Source organism: Diospyros lotus, chromosome 2 (genome assembly GCF_014633365.1).
Source record: "Diospyros lotus cultivar Yz01 chromosome 2, ASM1463336v1, whole genome shotgun sequence".
Classification (NCBI taxonomy): Eukaryota; Viridiplantae; Streptophyta; class Magnoliopsida; order Ericales; family Ebenaceae; genus Diospyros; species Diospyros lotus.
The window spans coordinates 39031371-39057100 of NC_068339.1; the positions used below are offsets into that span (position 1 = coordinate 39031371).

Sequence of the window (25730 nt, forward strand, 5' to 3'; positions counted from 1 at the left end):
GCCATCTTTCTCAAATAAAGAAATCATAATACCACCAGATGGTAGCTTAGTGAGTGGTTATAAGTGACGTTGGGTTTGATTACAGCGATCCTCAAAACACTTCTCCCCGTGTCTTACGTGGTCCGCTGCTGTGTTTCATTGAGTTTAAGTGTTGAAGAACTAATAATAGTGCTATGGGATCTAGCAAATGGGACTTTTGAACGGTCACTAGGTTATTAGCTGCAACATGTAAAATATATTATGTAAATTATATTTCCAATTATGTGGTCCAATTAATAGGATAATGGGGGTAGTGGAAAGCAATTATCTTGATGGGAGAAACTGCTCCAACTGCTATACAAGGACGGTTATCAGTTTTGTTTCTTTCTATAAATCGACAGAAACCATAACATCCATCATTAAAGTCGTTTATGTAGCAAATAGGAAATTGATATCGAATCAGAATACGCTCTAAGGAAGAAACATGACATCCTCATCATCTGTCAATTCAAGTATGCACTTTAATTTACAGCATGAAGTCATAATGATTTTGCAATGTTATTTTGTGGTTGAATGTTTATGTTGTATACAAATTTTGATTACATGTGATATCAGAACACTGGTTGTGAAATTGTATGTTTTCTGCTTTAATGTAGGGGGTGTTTGGCTAAGTAGTTTGAGCGCTTATAAGTTATTCATTTAGCTGATAAGTCGTCAAGTTTATTTTGTTCATTTAGCTTATAAGTTGTCAAGTTTATTTTGTTGTGTTTGGTCTTCGCCAATCGTCCCATTGTGGTCTATTCATCTTCTTCGGTAATGTCATTTGTTGTCTTCTTCTCTTGGGACCCATTTTCTCCATTTGTCAACCTTTGGTTGTCAGTGGCTTGTAGCGATGAAGGGCTTCTCGTCACGTGGTTGAAGACAATCGAAGGAGAAAAATAGTCAGCGACCAAAGCTCTTTGTCGCGTGTAACTGGTGGTGATGACGAAGTTGTAGAGAAGAAGGGAAGAAGGCGACGATAGTGGTTTAGAAGTAAAAACCCTAGGTTGTGTGTTTTTGAAAGATGGGTTTAACCCATTTTTGGAAAATGGATTGGGTGAACTCGATCCATTGTTTGGGGTCTGGATCTAATTGTAGGACAATGGATCCACATAGACATGGGCGAGTTGACCTGACCCACTAATCTCGACGCATTAAAAATTAAAAAAAAAAATTCAATTAAAAAAAAATTCCCTTTTAGTACAAACTATGTATGCTTAGGCAATTATGAATAGTCATCAATGTGACCAACTAAAATGTTTCACATGCATAAATATCAATTGTAATTATAAAAAAAAAAAATATTATTGTTATAGTTTGTTAGTCGTCAAAGTGATCAAATTAAAATGTTTCACATGCATAAATAACAATTTATCCATAGTATTAAAATGCCTATCAAGATATTACATAAAGAAATTGTGTTTACTAATCATTAGACTTTCAAGGTTTACCCAACGATAAATTATTAGTCATGATTAGTGAGCATTATCGAGGTGTACTAGTATTTTAACAAAATGCGTTTATTTATGATAATGTATAGTAGTATCTACCCAAAGAAGAACTATTGTATATTTGATGTGTTGATGTCTAAATCTATTAAGAAATTAATTATGAGCATTTATGATATAGATATTACGATCCAGTCACAAGCACTGTCTGTTATTTTGTAGAATGGTTTGAATTTCTCAAAATGGAACGAGCAAGTTAATTTTCACTTTAAGAGTTTTGGATTTTGATTTGGCTCTATTAGAAAACAAATCCATTGCTCTTATGGAAACAAGCAATGAAGATGAGACGCCCTATTATGGAGCATGGGAATGGAGTAATAGGTTTATGTCTTATGTTTCTTAAGATGACTATTGCTAGCAACATTAAGTCAACCATTCCACAAATAGAAAGGGTAAAAGAATACATGAAGTTTGTAGAAAAATAACATTTTTGTTATGTAGACAAGTTATTTGTTGGTACTTTCATGGTAGAGCTCGAGACCATGAAGTTCAATGGGTCGCAAATTATGTAAGAACGCATTATTGAGATGACTAATATCGTAGCAAGATTGAAGTCCCAAGGATTAATTGTGGAGGATTCCATTTTAGTGTAGTTCATCTTGAATCACTTCTTTTTGAGTATGGGACATTTCAAATTAACTACACCATTATTAAGAAAAAGTGGAATGTGAACGAACTGATTAGTATGCTTGTTCAGGAGAGAAGGCTAAAGAATCAAGAAAGTCACTTTGTTAATAGCGTTAGATACAAGGTTAGGAAAGGAATGAAAGAGAAAGAACATAAATTTTTTGTTTTTAAAAGAAGAAAAGGGCCTGCTAATGCCTCTCAAGCTGAAAGGAAGGAACATAAAAATGATAGATGCCATTTTTGCGAAAAGTTTGGACACTATTAGAAAGACTGCCTGAAACGTAAGGCGCAGTAAAAAAAAAAAAGGTAATTAAAATACCTTAGTATGTTTCAAATCAAATTTAAGTGAAGTTCCTTATAATAACTAGTGGTTAGATTATGGTATCATGCTGCAGGGATTCATTACGATTCGAACCACAAATTTAACTGAAGATTTTCTATTTATGGGAAATCGTATGAAGACTTCAATTGAGGGCATAGGGACTTATATTTTGGTTTTGGATAATGGTTATCACCTAGACCTATTAGAAATTTTCTATGTACCTTTAATTTCTAGGAATCTTATTTCTGTTTCAAAGTTGGATTGCTCTAGATTTAATGTAAAGTTTGGATTTGATGGTTTTAGTTTATTGAATGTTAGAATTGTTGGTTGTAGTGTTCTTATTGATGGTTTATATATAAATAGAAACTTAATGATGTTTTTGCCAATTCCCTACTTACTATGTATTATAATATTGGAATTAAAAGTAGCATACTAGATGAAAATTCTACTTAATGTGGCATAAATGATTGGGTTATATATCCAAAGAAAGAATAACAAGATTAGTAAATGATAAAATCTTACTTAACTTGGACTTTATTGATCTCGGGATTTGTGTGGATTGCCTTAAAGTTAAGTAAACCAAACATAGTAAGAAACAAACAACAAGAAGTACCCAACTTCTTGAACTATGTACATTGACATTTATGAATCTTTTAACACTTCAACTCATAATAGAAAAAAATGTTTCATCACCTTTATAAATGGTTTTTCACGTTATGATTATGTTTATATTATTTCATGAAAAATCTCAATCAATACTTGCTCTTGAAGCTTACACAAAGGAGGCTGAGAGGCAATTAGATAGAAAGATAAAATTTATCAGATTTGATAGAGGTAGTGAATTGTCCGGCTAATTCTATCCCGCAAGTGGACGGATCGTGATAAGTAATATAGTAATGAATAGTGATGTTTACTCTCACTGATTTAACCTTAACCTAACATACACATTAACAAAGACTTCAACTATAATGAAAATTAATTTACTAATAAAAGATGCAAACAAAACAATTTCTTTGATTCAAAAACTCTCAAAGTTAAGGCACTAGGGTTTGTGAATCCACCGTCAGCCTTCTATGATTCAATTATTCATTACTCGGGTCTTGCTATTCCTTATCTTAGGTTGAAAATTGATAATCCAATTACAACCAAAAGTCTCTCTCGATGGTCATTCAGTTCTATGTATATATATGAGATTAATTATCTCTAATTAACATTCGAACATATAAACATGCATTTAATCACGGAGATCATCACAAAAAGATTTCATAGGGCATAACGGTATCTCTACCTATTATAGGACCCTACGTTGTTAGCTACCGTGTCTAATCCATTTTGAATCTTTCGAAAGCAATACAAATCACAAATATGTTTTAATGGTGATCAAGCATCAAAACAATATTATGAACATAGCAAACAATCAACTCGAATGGATAAGAAAATAAAAAATCGAATAACTTTAAATCAAACCATTAGAAGTCGAGGTTTCATCATTCACCCTAGTTATAAAAACTTAGCAATGCATTCTTGCAATCAAAAGAAAAAGAAAAGAGTTGGAATCCATAGCAAAGAATTGAAGAAGAAAAGAAAAATACAACCCAATAGTAAAATCTTCAATCTTTTGTTGGCTTCTCTTCTATGCCAAAAACTTTTCAAATCTTCCAAGAATAAGTCTTTATATAGTGCTTTTTAGGTTATCAAAGTCCTACACCTTGAAGGAGTCTATCCCCATTTGATTTGGATTGAAACGAGCTTAAAATGGTATTTTCACGAAGCTTTGAACCCTACCGCGGTATGCTTGTTGTTGCAGACCCGTGAGCTCCAGATAGCAATTCCTAAAACGGTCTTACAACGGTATGCATTCCGCTGTAAGACCGTGAGCTCCAGATAGCAATTCCTAAAGCGGTCTTACAGCGGTATGTATACCGCTGTAAGACCGTGAGCTCCAGAAACTAACTCTTACAACGGTCCTACAACGGTATGCATTCCGCTATAAGCCCGCTAGCCTTCTTTTTTGACCTCTTACTTTATTATCTTCCACTTTTTGCTCTCGATACTCTTTTTCTTTCTTTTGAATCGATATCCGACCATGCCTCCAAGCTTAATTTCAACTCCCATCATGCACCAAAATCACTCTTTTTGCTCCAAGTGTATTCAACACGTGCTCCACATTTACATAACCATATATAGAACCAAATCAAGTAGAAATCATGCCCATTGAATGTATAAATGCTAAGTTTATAGACCAAAATAAGTGTATAAAAGACACTTATCAAATACCCCCAAACTTAGACTCTTGATCGTCCCAAGCAAGATTATCGACTCAAATATATCACCCCTCAAGTAGAGAATAGTTAATATTTCAAACTCACTTACAAGTTGGATAGCCTTCCAGGTAGCCTCAAATTTTGGTACCATTCATAATTCACACAGAGTTTTCTAGTAATGCTACATAAATGTTTTGGACTTATTTAATGTTTTGACGTGTGTGTGTGCGAATCCTATCAGGTACAATATCATGCATAAGATTGTTGGTATCCTGACCCTTTGATGGTCCTGTACACTTTCCCGCTCGTGATATGCACTCCACCTCCAAACTTGGTCTTTTCATTCAATCCCTAGGTGCTGTTAATCACTTTTTTCTTTCTTGTTCAAGTTTGGTTGGACTAAGCCAAAAATGGCGTTGTCTCGGTTTGTGAAAACTCTATTTTATTTTGAATGATTTGAGATGCTAACATCCACTAGACAATCAAACCCGCCAGTTTTCTCAATCCCCAAGAGTTACAAACATCGACACCATTATTGAGATTTTTTTTTCTTTGGCCTTGCAATTTTTTTTTTTTTGAACGAGTGCATTTTATGCTCCTTCTCGTTTTTTTTTTTTTTTTTTCTCGATATCTTATGTGCAAGCCTTCACTCCATTAAGCTTTCTGAATGTCTCTTGTAACGAGCTTTCAGCCGATGACTCCCAATCCAAATGACCACGGAGCATCAGGTTTTAAGATACCCCTACGGGCATAATCACTCAAGTCATTCAGGCTATGAAGAAAGGTATAAGATATACATAGGCTCAAATTTAATTTGGCGCACGACATAGTGATATCGGGATTAGATCACTAGCCTATGGTCATTGCCTAGCTTCCTTTAGTATGCCTAACACATTCCACACAAATTGTTAATATGCACAGAGTCAAACACATTCCTCAACATTTGCCATCATGGCTCAACCTTTCCCAAACTTTCCTTTTCATTATGTTAGGTGATTAAGTTGCTCACAAAGTTGGTTTAAGGGTGAAAGTCTAAATGGAAACCTAACAGTGTAGTCAACCTATGCATTGAATCTTCTAACACATGTGCTCAAATTAGTCTAACATGGATAATGAATCTCAAAACGAAATGAGTAGCATCACTATCTTTACTCTTGGGTTGCCTCCCAATAAACGCTTGTTTAAAGTCGTTAGCTTGACTTTGTCTCCATTTTCAAGGAGGCTTGAACATTTTTCCATCAATATTTTATGGGTGCCAATTAATGGACTTATTTCTTGAATGTTAGCAACTTTTAATCCAATTCCCTTCTTTTGCTCCCTCAACACCCTTACCAACTTTTCATTTTCATGACTTGGTGGGTTGGCTTTTGAAGAAGAAGAAACATCCAAAGAACACAATTTGTCTCTTTTGGATGGACAATATTTTTGCGTCTCTCCCAAAGAACCCACGACCACGACCTTGTTCTTGGCATCCAAACTTTGTTCCTGCTCATCAAAAGAGTTAGCAATGCAATTTTCTTTAGGGTCATCAGGTCTCTCTACTAAATCAACAATGCCATCTCTCATTAAGACTTCTTTTTCATTGCCACAAGAATATTTCATAGCCTTAAATACATTAAATGTAACCGTCTCATCATAAATTCTAAGGCTAAGTGTTCGTTGCTAGACATCAATCAAAACTCTCCATGTGGCAAGAAAAGGTCTCCCTAAAATTAAGGGCATATCATAATCTTCTTCGATGTCCAGAACAAAGAAGTCAACAGAAAAAATAAATTTATCCACTTTTACCAAAACATTCTAGACTACTCCCCTCGGATATTTGATACTTCTATCAGCCAATTGAAGAGAAACAGTGGTGGGTGTTGGTTCTTTTAATCCAAGCTTCCTGAAAATAGAGTAAAGCATTAGATTTATACTAGCACCCAAATCACATAGAGGTCGTTCAAATAATAAACTACCAATAGTATAAGGAATAGTAAAACTCTCTGGATCTTTAAGTTTCGGTGGTAGTTTATTTTTCAATATAGCACTGTTCTCCTCCGTTAGCATAACAGTTTCATGCTCCTCCAACTTCCTCTTATTCGAAAGGATCTATTTCATGAACTTTGCATAGCTGGGCATTTGGGCTAAGGCATCCGCAAACGGTATATTAATATGAAGTTTCTTGAATATCTCCAAAAACTTCTCAAATTGCTTATCCATCTTGTTCTTGCGCAACCTTTGAGGGAATGGAATCGGAGGAACATATGGCCTTACCAGTGGTGGCATCACCTTCTCTTGGAGCCCTTGTTTGACTGACACTTATAGTTCTTCTTGATTATTTAGAGCTTTGTACTCATTTGATTCAACTGCTGTCTCTTGAACTTTTGTAGTCTCTTTCGCAACTCTGGGTCTCTTAACATTAATTTCCGGGAACTGTACCCCGCTCCTTGTTGTGATTGCATTTACTTGCTCCTTTGGGTTCACCTCGGTGTTGCTAGGCCAAGTGCCCGGTTGTCTCTCTGTTAGGATTTTTGCTAGCTGACTGATTTGATTCTCAATATTCTTAATAGCTGCGTCAGTCCAATCACTTCGTTCTTGAAGCTTTGAAACTGCTTCTTCCCATCCTCCTTTTTCCCCTTGTGGTCGCCCTTGTCTTGGTGGATTTTGGATGTTCTGAGTATTACCATAAGAGAAATTAGGATGATTCCTCCAACCCATATTGTATGTTTGTGAGAATGGGTTATTTTGCTGCCTTGAAAAATTTTGCTGACGTTGGAAATTCTGAGCATAGGCAGCTTACTCCGTGAATGGTGGATTTATGAGCAGCGGGCATTCAGACGATGGATGAGTTGCTCCACAAGTTTCACATATGGGGAGTGACCTCTGCACCATATTAACATTAGAAGAGTACTTTAAAGCTTCCATCTGCTTTGACAGTGCATCAATCTTGGCTAACATCAACGTGTTAACATACACTTCATGCACTCCAGCTACTTTTTTATGTGAGCTTCTATCTGGCCACATGACTAACTGCTCACTCATTGTCTCAAAAAGGTCGTGAAGCTTCCCGGCTAATTTATTTCGGATAGATCCTCTTGCTGTGAAATCAACTGCAGAGCGACTTTGAGGAGTGAGTCCAGCATAAAAAAAATGATTTTGAGCTGGTAGTGGGAAGCTATGACTCGGACACTTTCTCAAAAGCTCTTTGAACCTCTCCCATGCCTCATGAAAATTTTCAGACTCAGCTTGTTGAAAAGTTGAAATCTCATGCTTAAACTTGATAATCTTGGCTGGTGGGAAGTATTTGAGTGTGAACTTCTGTACCAAATTTATCCATGTAGTAATATTACCCGGTGGTAATGAGTCTAACCACTCTCGAGCCCTATCCTTCAGAGTGTGAGGGAAAAGGCGCATCTTGAGTGCCTCTACATTAATTCCTTGATACTTAAAATTCCCACAATATTCCAGAATTCGAGACAAGTGATAGTGTGGATTTTCCTCGCTCATTCCATAAAAAGGTATGTTGTTGGCGAAGAGATTGATCACGTCTGGCCTTAACTGAAAATTCTCATGCCCATAAGGAGGATAGATTATGCTTGATCGGTTCTCAATCTTTGGGGGCATCATGAAGTCCCCCATCAGAATATCTCTTTCATTGACTTCAACGGGTTGTGCCATTGGAACAAGTTGGTTTGCGTTGTCACCCATGTTACTTAGTTGCTTTTCCCTCCTTGCTCTTTGTTCACGACGCCTTTGATGAAACGTTCTTTCTATCTCAGGATCAAACTCACAAATGTCTGAACGTTTTGAACGGCTCATGCACTATCTCAATCCTTGCACACACACAAATTGAAATAACTTAGCCTAGAAAAATAATGAAAACAAAATTTGATAGTTAAAGCTAATATCAATCAAAACAATAATCAAAAGAGTTAGTCCCCGGCAGCAGCGCCAAAAACTTGTCCGGTTAATTCTATCTCGTAAGTGGACGAATCGTGACAAGTAATATAGTAATGAATAGAGTGTCGTACCCACGAGGACTAACTTTTGATGTTTACTCTCACTAATTAAACCTTAACCTAATACACACATTAACAAAGATTTCAACTATAATGAAAATTAATTTACTAATAAAAGATGCAAACAAAACAATTTCTTTGATTCAAAAACTCTCAAAGTTAAGGCATTAGGGTTTGTGAATCCACCGTCGGCCTTCTATGATTCAATTATTCATTACTCGGGTCTTGCTATTCCTTATCTTAGGTTGAAAATCAATAATCTAATTACAACCAAAAGCCTCTCTCGATGGTCATTCAGTTCTATGTATATATATATATATATGAGATTAACTATCTCTAATTAACCTTCGAACATATAAACATGTATTCAATCACGGAGATCATCACAAAAAGATTTCATAGGGCATAACGGTATCTCTACCTATTATAGGACCCTACGTTGTTAGCTACTGTGTCTAATCCATTTTGAATCTCTCGAAAGCAATACAAATCACAAATATATTTTAATGGTGATCAAGCATCAAAATAACATTATGAACATAGCAAACAATCAACCCGAATGGATAAGAAAATAGCAAACCGAATAACTTTAAATCAAACCATTAGAAGTCGAGGTTTCATCATTCACCCTAGTTATAAAAACTTAGCAATGCATTCTTGCAATCAAAAGAAAAAGAAAAGAGTTGGAATCCATAGCAAAGAATTGAAGAAGAAAAGAAAAATACAATCCAATAGTAAAATCTTCAATCTTCCGTCGGCTTCTCTTCTATGCCAAAAACTTTTCAAATCTTCCAAGAATAAGTCTTTATATAGTGCTTTTTAGGTTATCAAAGTCCTACACCTTGAAGGAGTCTATCCCCCTTTGATTTGGATTGAAACGGGCTTAAAACGATCTTTTTACGAAGCTTTGAACCCTATTGCGGTCCTACCACGGTATGCTTGTTGCTGCAGACCTGTGAGCTCCAGATAGCAATTCCTAAAGCGGTATGCATTCCGCTGTAAGACTGTGAGCTCCAGAAATTAACTTTTACAGCAGTTTTACAACGGTATGCATTCCACTATAAGCCCGCTAGTCTTCTTCTTTGGCCTCTTACTTTATCATCTTCCACTTTTTGCTCTTGATACTCTTTTTCTTTCTTTTATATCACTTTTTGCTCTCGATACTCTTTTTCTTTCTTTTGAATCGATATCCGACCATGCCTCCAAGCTTAATTTCAACTCTCATCATGCACCAAAATCACTCTTTTTGCTCCAAGTGTATTCAACACGTGCTCCACATCTACATAACCATATATAGAACCAAATCAAGTAGAAATCATGCTCATTGAATGTATAAATGCTAAGTTTATAGACTAAAATAAGTGTATAAAAGACACTTATCATGAATATTATAGAAAGTAAATTGAGTTAGGTTAGTGTCTAGGTCCATTTGCTATACTCCTTGAAAGTTATTGCATATGTGTACAGTATAATATGCCAGGCACACCACAGCAACATGGTGTAAGCAGAAAGGCGTAATTAGACATTAATGGATATGGTTTAAAGCATAATGAGTAATGCTTCGTTACCCAAGTTTTGTGGATGTATGCACTCAAAACTGCAACATATTTATTGAATAAGGTTCCTAATAAAGCAGTTTAAAAGTCACATTTTGAACTATGGATAGAAAGGAAACTTAGCTTAAGGCACTTGCATGCTTAGGGTTGCCCAATAAAAGTGAGAATTATTGATGAAGATAGAGTAGAAGATATAGAGTAGCAACCAGAATTATCCACAACTAACTTACTGATTTATGTTATATTTTTCTGTAAATTAATTGTTGTAATCTATTCCTAGAAAGTATAAAGTAATCTAGTCCTATATTGTAGGAATTATCTAGTCCTAAAACTTAGGAGATTTCTTAGGAGTTGTTCTCTATTTATACTTGTACATTCATTCCTTGTAAATGTGAGAAAGTATTCTTCCTTTTTCCCAATTATTTAACATGGTATCAGAGCTACCATCACAGCCTTTGAAACCTTAGCTATGTGCTTTCATTATATGCTTTCTAACCTCTCTTCGAGTGCCTTTATTGCACTTCTTCATTCGTTAGCCATCTGCTTTTGTTGTTAGCTTTCCCAAATTGTCCAGAATGTCTGCATGATCTAATATTGTCACTGGAGAGTCTTTGCTTGGGGTGGAACGGTTTACCAGATTTGTTCTTGAGGTGGAGCAGCCTGCTGATCCTAGTCAAGAGACAAATTTTGGTGTTGTTATTGGAGATCTACCAAACATCCACCTATCTTATCGCCTAGATGGAAAAAACTACTTGCAATGGGTCCAATTGGTGTGAACTTTTCTCAAAGGAAAAAGGAAAATTTCCCATCTCACGGCCTCTCCTCCTAATGCAGATCATCCATTGTTTTCCACATGGGAAATCTAGGATTCCCAGATCATGTCTTGGCTGTGGAATGCCATGCTACCTGAGGTAAGTAGGAATTATATGTTTTTGGGGACTGCTAGGGAGATTTGGGAGGTTGTAACACAAACTTACTCAAAGGTACAAGATGCATATGTTATCTTTGAAATTAAGACCAAGATTAGTGGGGCTAAACAAGGTGGGATGTCAGTTATGGAGTATTATAATTACATGAAAGGCCTTTGGCTAGAGTGGGATTACTATCAAAATATTAAGATGATATGTAAGGAGGATGCTATGACCCTTAATCAAATAATGGATAGGGATAGGATTGTTGAATTCTTGCTTGAACTTAATCATGAATTTGATCAAGTTATGGTGTAGATACTTGGCCAAGAGAAGTTACCATCCATCAATGAAGTATTTGCCATGGTAAGGAGTGAGGAGAATAGGAGGATTGTGATGCTAAAGGAGGTAGCCATTGATGGTTCAGCATTGATGTCAAACAGGGGCAATTAATGGACCAAGGAAGTTAGGGAGGATGGAACAGTAGGTAAAACCTGGCAGCAAGGATGGCCTATGGTGCTCTTTCTGTCAGAAACCTAGGCACACTCAAGACACTTGCTTCAGGCTACATGGAAAATAGGCAGTTTTCAACAAGCTTGGCGAGTTTAAAAACTTGGCTCTAAAGAACTAAGTCTACCTATCTCACAAAACCCAAGAGGAGGGCAAATCTGGAGAAAAGACTGATGCAAATGGCAGCCCTGATCTCACTCAACTTAATGTTGATGAGATCCATAAGCTAAAATCTTTTCTTAAGACTATGCAAGAAGGCACCTACTCTTTAGCACTCTCAGGTAACACAAATTCTGCATACTTTATTGCCTTAAAGACTATTTGGAATAATGTTTGGATCTTGGATTCAGAAGCCACTAGTCACATGACACCCAATCCAAGTATATTTACTACCTACTAGCCACTCAACACCTCCAAACAAATTACCATTGCCAATGGGAAATCAATTCCTATTGTTAGTCAAGACCAAGTTAACCTTTGCCCAAATTTGTCTCTTAAATCAGTCCTACATGTCCCTCAATTATCAACAAACCTTCTCTCAACCCATCAACACACAAAGAACTTGAATTGCTTAGCCAGTTTTTCTCCTAATGGTTGTGAGTTTTAAGAACTAAAGATCGAGACGAGGATTGGAGTTGCTAGGGTAAAGGATAGGTTGTACTGCTTCATGGGAAATGACTCTCATTCACCTAGGGACTAGCTACAGATGGCATACTCCTCAAACAACATATCACTTAGAAATATGGTTGCACCATTACCACCTTGGCCACCCTCCATTCTCACCTTTGAAGGTTATGTTATGTTTCCTACTTTCATTAAGTCTATAGACCCTAACATATTTCATTTTGATACATACATCTTAGCTAAACAACATCGTGTTTTTTATTCAATCAATAATAAAATCAGTTTAAAACCTTTTTCCTTAATCCATTCGGATGTTTGGGGGCCTTGCAAAATCCCTAATTATTCTAGGGCAAAATGGTTTATCTCATTCATTGATGATTGCACTCGTATGACATGGATTTTTTTGCTTAAAGATAAGGCAACCACAAGAACAGTATTACCAAACTTTTGCAAAATGATAGCTATCCAATTTGGAACCCCTATCCAAAAATTTAGGACGGACAATGCCCGTTATTATTTCAATCATCATATGCATCAATTTTTTCCAACAAAAAGGGATTCTCCAAGAATCTTTTTGTGTTGACACCCCACAACAAAATGGCATGGCCGAACGAAAGATGAGACATCTCCTTAATGTGGCCCATACCCTACTTCATCATCATCATGTGCCTAAACTATATTGGGGAAAAGTTGTCTTAACTATTGCATTTTTTATTAATCGGGTGCAACCAAAATTCTTAACCATCCCCATTGCATGCATAACTACACATTTTTTAGATTTTAATGTGCACAACTCTTTACCTTTTAGAGTATTCAGTTGCGTGGCCTTTGTCCATATTTCCAAACAACATAGAGATAAACTTGATCATAGGGCAATCAAATGTGTATTCTTAGGCTATTCACCTATCCAAAAAGGATAAAAATGCTACCATACTCCTACCTGAAAACTATATATCTCTAAGGATGTTACCTTTATTGAAACCCTTCCATTTTTTCATTCCTCTATCACTGGTCACCAGGGGGAGCCTGCTTACAGTGACCTCGGTGATCTTTGGAATACCACTGACTGCAACCTATCAATTCCAAACCCAGTCTCTGATGTCATATCAATTTCAAACCCAGCCTTTGCCCCCACTTCCAAACAGCTTTCTCAATCCAGCCTCAATTCCCAGCCTTCCCATACCATTGATTGCAGCCTATCTTTAGGTACTGATAGCCATATAGAAGGACAAGATCATGTTGAAGTGAATGAGGAAACAACCACTCAAATGTTGTCACCTCTGGTACGGTTTAAGGGTTCACCCTATGTTTATAAGCAGAGGCAGCCTGGCTAAGAACCCAGCAGATCCAGTCCTCAGTTTCTAGTCAAGGTAATGATCTCACACAACCTATTCCCATAACTTCTAATGAATCTATCTTTGATGATCTATACCTCCCTATTGGTGTTAAAAAAAGGGTGAGAAACTGCACAAAACACCCCTTAACCAATTACATCTCCTATCACCGGCTTAAGGGGGAGTGTTAGCGAAGATAAAGCAAAAGATAAAGATAGAGTAGCAGCCATAATTATCCACAACTAACTTACTGATTTATGTTGTATTTTTCTGTAAATTAATTGTTGTAATCTACTTCTAGAAAGTAGGAAGTAATCTAGTGCTATTGTTGTGCCATGGAAAAGTAAGGATAATAAAAGGATGAAAAAAGTGAAGAGGCTGGCGACAAAAATTGCCGCCAGCTGGCAGCCTTGCGACTGTCTCATAGCCGCGAGAAGCAGGCTCGCGACTGCATGTCGTGAGAAGCAGCCTTGTGGCTGCTAGCCGCGAGAAGTAAGCTCGCGGCTACTTATCGCGAGCTGCCTCGCGGCTGCATGCCGCGAGGCACAACTAGCTCACGGCAGTGTTTGCCGCGAGGCACAGCTGCCTCGCGGCGGCCTCGTAGCAACCTCCCCCATTTTTTTGGCTTTGGCTTTAATCCATTTAGTAGCTGCTATATGTTGACAGCCACCTTTGAGAATCGTGCCTTATAAATACCCAGCTACAAGGCATTAAATGAGGACTTTCAAATTTGGTAAAATTTAGACACTTTGAGTACACTTTTACTGTTTTCACGAATAGTCATTGGGATTCGAGACTGACTTTGGCATCGGAGGGTCTTCGCGGGGAAAGATTCCCGCGAGCCTTCTAACCTATTTTCTGAGCATCAACAGAGCCAAATCCTTGCAGCGAGACCTAACGGCGAAGGCTAAAGCTTGCGGCGAAACTTTGTGGCAAGAGCTTGTGGCGAAAGCTAGTTGCAAGAGCTAGTGGTAAGAGTGGCAAGAGCTTGTGGTGAGAGTTTGTGGCAAGAGCTAGTGGCAAAAGCTTGTGGTAAATCCTTTCGGCGAGCATCCTAACGGCGATCTCCCTTGAGGCGACATCTCTTACGGCAACCCAACTTCACCCGACACCGAGCTCGAGTGGACCTCACCTCACAAATTTTAATTGTTGTATTTTGACAACAACAACTATATTCTAGGAATTATCTAATCCTAAAACTTAGGAGATTTCTTAAGAGTTGTTTTCTATTTATACTTGTATGTTTATTCCTTGTAAATGTGAGAAAGTATTATTCTTTTTTCCTAATTATTTAACAAGAATATATAATCCACATGAAAGGAAATTAGACTCTCAAATGACAAATGATTACTTTATTAGTTATCCAGAGAAGTCTAAAGGGTATATATTTTATTGTCCAAACCATAGTCCAAAAATTGTGAAAACTGGTAATGCAAGATTCTTAGAGAATGGTTAAGTTTGTGGGAATGATGAATGCCAAAACGTGGGAATGATGAACGCCAAAACGTGGAAATAAAGGAACATCGTGATGAAGTAATAAAGGCATTTAGGGTATTTACCTATAATTGTTCCTTTTTCTCCTGTTGTGCCAAATGTTGCTCCCAACACTAAAGAATAGTTTGTTAATACTGAACAACAAGTGGTTGAATAATCACTGCCTGAAAGTACTAACTCACAAACAACTAATGCAGATCAATCACAAGAAACGACATTAAGGAGATCTCAAAGAACAAAGAGATCAACTATTTTGGATGATTATGTAGTTTATTTATAAGAGTCAAATTTTGATGTTGGAATCAATAAATATCTAGTTTCGTTTTCACAAGCCATAGAAAGTGATCAATTAGATAAGTGAATTGATGCTATGAAATATGAGTTGAAATCCATGGAACAGGATGATGTTTGGGATCTTGTTGAGTTGCCAGAAGGTTATGAAAGAGTCAGATGTAAATGGGCTTTTAATACCAAATGCGACTCAAAGGGCAACATTGAATGATAAAAAGCTAGATTGATTACTAAGGGTTATACCAAAAAAGATGACATTGATTATAAAGAAACATTTTCGTTTATCTCAAAGAAAGATTCACTAAGGATAATTATAGCACTATTGGCTCAATATGATTTGGAGTTACACCAGATAGATGTGAAAACAACCTTTCTTAATGGGGATTTGGAGGAGAAAGTCTACATGGATCAGCCTGAGAGTTTTTCCATAGAAAGTAAAAGTCATATGATGTGTAAACTTAAGAAATCAATATATGGACTTAAATAAGCTTCCTGGCAATGGTATATCAAGTTTAATGATACCATAACATCTTTTGGATTTAAGGGAAACATCATTGATCAATGCATATACCAAAAGGTTAGTGGGAACAAGTTTATATGTTGATAATATCTTGCTTGCTGTTAATGATTTGGATATATTACGTGAAACTAAAGTTTTTCTCTCAAAGAATTTTGAAATAAAAAATATGGGAGGGACATATCATGTGATAGAAATTGAATTATTTCGTGATAGATCACAATAAATGTTAGGATTTTCTTAGAAAGTCTATTATCGAAAAAATTTTTAGAGAGATTTAACATGAACAAATGTAAATTCAGCTTTATGCAATGTTCAAAGAATGATGTGGAATGAAAGCAAGTGGAAGCAATTTCATATGCTTCAGTTGTTGGCAGTATTATGTATGTGTAGACCTACAGATTTGCACTAGGTCGGACATAAGTTTTGTAATCGGCATGTTAGGTAGGTATCAAAGTAATCCTGGTCTAAATCATTTGAAAGCTGCAAAGAAAGTGATGAGGTACTTGCAAGAAACGAAGAATTACATGCTCATGTATAGAAAATCCAACATTTTAGAAGTAATTGGATACTCATATTCAGATTCAAATTTTGCTAGATGCATTGACAGTAGAAAATTCACATTTGGATATCTGTTTCTATTAGCAGAAGGAGCAACATTAATTATAAAGGCAGAGTTTGTGGCATATTTTGAATCCACAATCCATGCATTATGGATGCAAAACTTTATTTCAAGATTTGGGGTTGTTAACACTGTAAGCAAGCTATTGAAAATTTATTGTGATAATTTTACAACAATTTTTTTTTTCCTAAGAACGACAAATACTCAAGAGGTACCAAACATATAGAATTGAAGTATTTTATCGTTAAGGAGGAAGTTCATAAACAAAAAGTGTCGATTGATCACATAAAGACAATCTCACGATAACAGATCCTTTAACAAAAGGTTTACAACAAAAGTTATTTAAGAAACATATACGAATGAGATTTGGTTGTAATGATGATTAATGTTGCTATAAGACTCTTAGCTCAATAATGTGTTTCTGACATACAATACATTTTTCCTATTTCTTATGTTTGTGCGTACATTATTGTTTACAAGCAAATAGAAAAAGTCTTTATAGACATTATTGTGAACCATTATAGATTTATGATGAATTGTAAGTGTTGTGGTATATGGAAGGGAGTGTATGACATTAAATAATGCATGACTGCCATAACTCGCACTAAATAATTTGTTATGTTATAATGTTATGTTATCAACCATTGTTATTATGATAATCAGGCTAAGTGGAAAAATGTAAAATATATTTTTGATTATGTGGCTCGATTAGTGGGATGATGGGGCTCGGCCCGCCTCCTGCTTGGCCCGTGAGAGAGGCAGGCTGGCCGGGGCAATGGAAACTGAGGCCTGGTACGGCCCTATGGCCCTTAATAAATGGGCCAAGGTGGGCTAGGCCGGGCTGAGGTATGCTGGCCTGGCCTGTGGGCCTGCTGAGCTGGGTCGGCCCGTGGGCTGGCTATCTGGGCCGGCCTGTGGGCCATTTATTTTTAATTTTTTAAATATATTTTTTTTAAATTTTTTTCTCAAATGCAACAAATATTTTTTAAAATATGTTTATAATTTTTATGTTTGTATTACAAACATAATATTTACATTAAACATAATTATAATTTTTACGAACATATTTTTTCTAATTACAATTATAATTTTTACAGTAAACATAATTTTTACAAACATATTCTGTAAACATTATGTTTATAATTATGTAAACATAAACATAATGTTTACAGTAGACTAATTACAAACATATTTTTTTAAATATTTTTTTATTTTTTTCTCAAATGCAACAAATATTTTTTAAAATATGTTTATAAGTAAACAATATTTACTTATGATTTTTAGGTTTGTAAAATTATGTTTGCTGTAAACATAATTTTTAATTATTATATTTAAAATATGTTTATAATTATTAATTACAAACATAATTTTTTAAATATTTTTTTATTTTTTGGTGAGCGGGGCCGTGGGCCACATATCGCTGGCCCGGCCCGACTCGCCCCGCATTTTGCTGGGCTGGCCGGGCTGTGAGGCAAGTCAGGCGGACTGGTCTATTTGCCATCTCTAAGAATAATGGAAGGGCAATTTTTTTTATGGGAGAAACCGCTCCAATCACTACATAAGATTAGTTATCTATCATCTCTCTTTTTATAAATTGATAGAAATTATAACATCAACCATTGAAGTTGTTTCTATAACTAAAGCCAAGAGAGAGAAATTGACATCTAACCAGAGTACACTCTAAAGGAAGAAACATGGTGTCCTCATCGTCTGTCATTTCGGATACACACTTTAATTTATTTCGGATATACACTTTAATTTACAGCATAAAATCATAACAATTTCACAATCTTATTTTGTGGTAGAATGTCTGTCTTATACAAATTTTGATTACACAACAGGCCTAACTTCATACATAAAGAGTAACAAGTTGGGCAAAATTAGACAGTTTATACAATATTCTTCAATAATTCAGTCTTACCCTAAACCCTAGGCAAAAGTAAAAAGTAACTGCAAGTGTAAAAGGACGAACAAAGTTGCCTAATACTGGAACACATGAAGCTTAGCTGAAGTGCAGTTTACAATGCACTTTACTGCATGGATGGAAGCTTGAATTAGATTTTTACCAATACGATCCTTTTCTTGAATGAAGACATTAAAGTACTTTCAAGCCATAATTAGAATCGTACTCTTACGATCGAAGTTACGATCACGATACTGCTAAGGAAGCTCAATTTGATTTTAAGCCATTCAAAGGCACAAAAGATGCCTCTTTTTTTTTGGAAAAAGGAAAAAAAAAAAGAAAAAAAAAGAGGAGTAATCAAAATCAAAACCTGAAGTGAGTCACTTCCAAACCATACCAGTCCTTTCAATAAGTACCTGTGCGCCCTATTACCGTAACTAAGATCATTTTTAATCATATTCTCAATTATATTATAAATAATTTACTTTTTATTCTTTTTTACCTCAAAACTTATATTTACTCCAATCACAACGTACTCTCTATTTGATTCTATATTTTATTTATTTATTAATAAATTTTAATTTTTTATTTATAATTTTTACCATTTTAAAATTTATTTTTTAATTTAATAATAAAAAATACTATTCGTCTCCTCCATTGCATCTACTAATCTCCGCCATTCCTCGAGTTTCATCATGATCAACCATCTCCATCGTGTATGTTCATCTCCTCCTCCGTCGTGTTTGTCTTCTCTGACAAAACTTAGACGATTGCAACTGTGATGATGACAGTAATGGCAATGGTTATGGCAAGGGATGGGAATTGCTAAAAGCAGCAAAGGAAAAAGACTTTGTTATTTGGATGGCAAGCAAAACCCTAAATGGCGAGCTGCATTGAAGCAGCTTTTTCCCTCTCCCTCGTTAAAATTTTGGCTTAGCGAGGGAGAAATAGCAACGATGGAGACAGCCTAATTAACTGCCGACATAGGGAGCCATTATAATATAAACAAGCATATCAGAAATACATGAAGACAGACAACTAATAAGAAACAACACATGGCAATAACACCATATGAATTGTGAAAGCTTAAATACAAACAAATATAGCATTAAGCTCCAATATGACCACACGCAGAAAACCATTAACTGTCTTACCAATCACTCGATCCAACAGGAAGCACCTGACGTTAAGAACTAAATCAAATTCATCATCTAACAACATTACAGCGACAGGCATAAAAACCCGCAAAACTTTTTCAAATGATTACAAGACATGGGTATAACTTTTTAAGTGAGAAATCAACAAAGTTTCCAGCTCCTTTGTGGCGCTATCTCAGATTTTGTCATTATTGGAAAATAACAAAGAATGAAAGAGAGAAAGGAACATGCAATACTACTGGTTCAATGGTCCAGCTTGTAAAAGGAAGAGGTTCCTACAGAACCGAGATGTATCTCTCTTCATCTTCTTTCCAAGTGAGCAAGCATTTGGGCCAAAATGAAGAGAGATACATCTCTCTCTTCATTTTGGCCCAAAAGGTAATATCCTCTTTTATATTGCCTTTTGGGCCAAAATCAGGGAGCTGACTGGCTGAAATTACCAATCTGCCCCTGATTTCCAGCCAAATATCAGGGTCCTATGAAAAACACACTACTTAGCAGCCTAACAAGTATGATGGTGCTGTGCTGGAAAGATAGGGGAGAATTAGAAGACCAAAAATAAAACATCCATTTTCATTTTTGGTAAATAAGAGGACACAGCTGAGGACAGCAGGAACAACCTGCTGAGTGACCAAGTTGAAACTTGAAAGAGTCTCCTGGCAATTTGATCATATAACAGGCATTTGTTGACAACAAATGAGTCTGATGTACTTGTGCAAACTTAACCAACAAGGAGCAGAATTCTTCTAGTGCAATGAAATGCTCGATTCACTCCGGGGAAAACCAAGCAATTAGAAATAGAGAAACTGGAAGAGACAATCATTAACATACAACATAAACAATCATCACAAGCCTTAACCCCACTAGGTGGGAAAGAATCCACCATTAATATAAACAAGAAAAATAAAATCCTCCAACTGCCTTAAAAGCTACTCAACCTAAACTTTGTGCCAATCCAATCCCTTGTCCTGAAGATAATCTTTTTAATTTTTCACATATTCCAATTAACATAACCAACACTAGTCACCACCCTCAGTCCACATGACAATCTCAACTGGTAAAAATATATTATAAAAAATTCAGTCAAAATATCAAATACCAAACCAGCTACAGTCTCAAGAAGCTAAACCCAAGATTAATTTACTCCTAGCATAACTAAGCTACAATTTTAAAACCTAACCTACTTCAGGGGCACGTATTACAAAACCACACAATTCAACGTCTTCTCCTTAAATACTAGGCATATGCAATAATCTGAATTATAGGTTTTATCACTAGTTTCATTAACTTTCCTCTATTGAACTCAGGATTGATACCTAAGGATATTCAGTTCCCAGATTAGCTCAAAGGTACAAGCTTACTCTGCTCTTAAAACACGAACATATTTCAATGACCATCCATTTCTAAAGTCCAACAAAACATCAGTTCCCTTGAATACTAGTCACATACAAAAATCTAAATTCAATGGTACCTCAGTGATTCATATTAAATTTCCTTTGCTAAGAGGATGGTTAAAATCCAGAGGACTGCTTTTTCCAGATCAGTTTCTAGGTTCAAGAATGACTGAATAAATAATTAGCATACAAATGAATAAACGTACAGACAATATGTAAATAAAATCTAATTTATATTTTTGATGATTAAACCGATCTGCAAGTGCAATACCACATGAAAATAATGCCAACGAAACACAGGAAGACTAGAAAAATAAAGAAGCCCTCTTGACAAAATGCATTAGATGACCTAAGAAATACAAAAAAGGGAAAAAAACTAATTCAGGAAAATAAAGGATTTAAGATGTACCCAAAACTGCAAGCAAAGAGTCAGATCACGTAACTCAAAATCAATTTTTAAGTCAAAATCAGGAAGACTGTAATGCACAAACTAACTTATGCACGTGGTTGTCAAAGGCACGAGGCACAGTAAGATGCAAAGGTGCTTGGAGCCTGAGGCCCAAGGTGCAAGGCACAGGCACCACCTTTTTGGATGTGAGATCCACATTAATTCTAAATTTGTATAAAAATACTTAATACATCATTTTTTCACCATATACCAATAAAGAGGTAAATGCAAACTAAATTATTATATTACTATAATAACCAAAGAACCAACACTATATTACTATAATAACAACTAAACTAATATTATTTCATAAAAGCACTACAAGTCTAAACATCAACATGAAGAATCATTTCAAATTCAGGTTTCAAAACAAGAGACAAATTTATAAAATGAAAAGCAAGCAAAATGAGATACAATTTGCAAACATAACAAATCATCGTCGAACATAAAGCATTGTTAAATCATGGTCCGACATAACAAAACAAAGCCTCTATCAAAATCACAAGTAATATTTAAATCATAGTCCATTAGTTTCAAGTCTAATATAACAAAACATTAAGAATGAAATGCCAAATTGCCCATTGTACTTTGGCCCAAGGGCTAAATTGGCCATTGAACCTTAGAATGACCCAAATAAGTCACTGAACTTTCATAAATGGGGCCATGTTTGCCATCCATCGAGTTTTAGTTTTAATGTCGTTAGACACAATCAATGGTTGGCTAACATGGCCCCATTTATGAAAGTTTAATGGCTTATTTGGCGCCCCTAGGCCAAAGTACAACATTGATGGTTGGCTAACATAATCCTCTTTATGAAACTTTAATAGCTTATTTGGCCCATTTTAAAGTTTTGTGGCCAATTTGGCACTTCACCATTTTTTCAAAAAGAAAAATCATTTAAAAAATCTCAAATCATAGTGATTGATTTGTGGAAACGCATACAAAAATTTACAATTCATTTGATTCTGCCCCTTTTTGTACAAGGATGTTGATGATCAAAAGCGTCAATCAGTGCCAACAAAAAACTGGGAAGAAGATTCTTGGAAGGTGCAAAGAGATTCAATTTTATTGGCTAATTGCTTGAATATATTCTTGTGCGAACTAGTTATCTTTTACTCCAAGATCAAAGATTTCTTAACTAACTTAGCAACAATATGATAAAACTCCAGGGAATTTTACTTGTAAGGGTTGACTAGATCATGTGATTCACTACTCAGTGGTTAAATGGCATTCTAAAGTTACTATCTTGATATTTTTCAAGTGCCCATTGCCCATGAACTCTTGACCAGTTTTCTTTCTTGTTGCTAAGTAAAAGTAACTCTTGACTAGTTTTCTTTCTTGTTGCTAAGTAAAAGTAACTCTTGACTAGTTTTTACAAAAAGCCAAACATCATAGCTTACTCTAAACCCTAAATATATATATATAAAAAAAAAAAAAGAATGAAGCAACCCCGTTTATGAAAATTCAGTGACTTATTTGGCCCATTTTAAAGTTTAGTGGCCAATTTGGCACTTCGCCCTTTTAGAAACAATTTTCTCTTTGAAATAAAAGGGGGGCCAAAATGGCTAATATACTTTTGTCCAAGGTCCAAATTGGCCACTGAACTTTAAAATGAGCTCAATAAGTCACCGAACTCTCATAAACGAGGCCACATTAGCCAACCATCAATTATTGATGACATTATAGACTTAAAACGCCAATGGTGTTAAAACAGAAAGTCAATAGTTGGCTAACGTGGCCCGATTATGAAAATTTATTAGCTTACTTGGCCCATTTTAAAGTTCAGTGGCCAATTTGGCCCACGAGCCAAGGTGTAACAGCCAATTTGGCACTTTGCCCAAATATTAATGTAAAGATTGTTTCAAATTTTTTTAAGTTCAAATTACACCCATCTCTCATCAAATCAATCTTCACCAAAATTAAGTTCAAGGTCTTACCACTCATCATGTTCTTGGCTTCAATATTTCATCTTCATCAAAATAGCTTCCTCCTCATCCATGAGCTACAATAGAGTAGACTTAAACCTAGACGATGAGTCAACAATTTTTTTTTTTTTCCAATTCTCCTTTCTCCTTAAATGTTTCTCTCAAGTTCTGGGTTAGGGTTCTATGAGAAGAGGTTATGAGATGACATTTGTGATGACTATTCTAATAGCATTTTATGAGAAGAGGAAGAGGTTATGACATTTGGGTTTATGTTAATAGGTTTTTTTGTTCAAAATTTATATTTAACCCTTTTTGAAATGTCTTCAAGTATTTTTTTCCTTGTTATAATAGAAAACTAATTAATAATCTTAAATAAAACCCACTAGCACCTAGGTGCACAAGGCGCCTATGGTGGAGGCATGTGCCTAATGGAAGGCACCTCACCTAGCCATGCTGAGGCACCCTCTCTCGAGCCTTGTGCCTAGGCTTCTACAACTATGCTTAAGCACCCCTAAATTTTCAATTGACCTCTCTCTCTCTCTCTCTCTCATTTTAACAATTTTTATAGGAGCAAGCCATTATAATCACCTCAAGAATCTAAGTTCCTTACAAAATCAAGAAAACCATGCAAAATACTCCCTCCAACTTAAAAGAACAATTCCATAAAAAACTGAAGATAACACTGTCATAAGGAAAAAATAGAAAGAAAAAAATGCTCAAAAGAAATTGTGTCCATTAAGCATCCATAACCTACTCTCTATTAGTAATAGGCACAACAAAAGAAGTTAACCAACAGCCATATTGACCATGCATAGTACTATCTGAACACTTGTAGCCAAGCATGCTAAAATGACATCAAGAAGCAGCAAAAGAAAATTTCTTATGCTTTTAAAATAATGCACCAGGCCTAAAGATGAATAAAAAAAATATGCATATGGTACTTAATACACTTGGAAAAGGCCTAAGATATAGTCTTATTATTGCAGGAGGATTTAGCGAAGAGATGAGTGTAAATTGCATGTATAGAGTTTATTAAAGACATGCCTCAAAAATGTATATTAGGCCTTGTCAAGTAGATGTTGAGATTTTTCTAATTACAACTAGATTATATTAAGGATGTGCACTGAACTCATACCTCTTTGCTCTTGTGATGGATAAACTCACAAAGCCCATCCAAGAAGAAGTGCATCAGCTTACGGCATTTGTAGAATATTATCTCGGTGGGTGAAACAAAACAATACTTAAATATTAATATTGAATTATGTTAGAACACATTGGAATCCAAAGATTATAAGATGAGCAGGTCAAAATTTGAAAATATAAAATGTAAGTTCAATAAATATGGAAATATGGATCACGTCATAGTGAGATTTGGAAATCAAGTTATTCCAAGAAAAACTCAAATATCTTGAATCAATAGTTGAAAAAGAATGAAAGATCATTGAACATATGCTTATACAATTAATTCATGATAGTTAAAATGGAGAAAAGCATCCAGCATTTTATGAGAATACAAAATTTATTTAAGTTTAAAAGAAAAAATTTCCAGGCAGGTACAAGACTATATTTGTTATATGGCTTAGAAGGTTAGACAGTCAAGTACCAACATGCATAAAATGTGAGTATGATTAAGATGAGAATCTATTATGCATATGCGGCCTACAAGAAAACATAGAATGAAAAATGAAATTATATGTGATAAAGTTGGAGTTGTGCTTATTGAAAATAAGATATGAGAGACAAAATTAAAATGGTTTAAAAATGTGAAAATAAGTCTTATGGGGAGTCTTAGAGAAGATCAAATATTCATAAATGTAATTGAAATAAAGACACTTTGAAAGATGATTCACCAGGCATCTATCATAAATGCAATTGAAATAAAATTCAGATAACAACAAATGTTCATTAATTTACCAAGTCCAAGTGATGAAACTTTTTGAAGAAGCACGTACTACCACCATAAGTGATAATAAAATTTTATCATAAAGGAATTTCCTAATTAAGAAATATTCCTTGCCAAATCATTAATAAGAAACAGTAAAGATTGTGCAATCATTAGAATACCTCCAAAACAATCAGCTAGAAAATTAACAACAAAAAAATGGTTCTATCAGACATTAAAAGTTGCTTAACCAAACTTGAAATAAATCCAAATAACGGCAAACATTCACCTAAAGATGATTTGCTAAACTTATTCATAGCTAACCCAAAGTGGAAATGTAATAAAAATAAATAGGGAGAAATATCCATACCCAACTCATGAAACTTTTGAAGTAGCATCTACGTCCCAAATATGTGACACAATAA

General features: G+C 35.3%; 1 non-coding gene across 1 annotated transcript; it reads left to right on the forward strand.

Annotated features, from left to right (window-relative positions):
- Window positions 1–7893: 7893 nt before the first annotated feature.
- LOC127796108 (small nucleolar RNA R71) lies at window positions 7894–8000 on the forward strand. The gene has a single exon (XR_008021937.1). It is a non-coding gene; the product is annotated as a small nucleolar RNA R71 (small nucleolar RNA).
- The last annotated feature ends 17730 nt before the right edge of the window (window positions 8001–25730 follow it).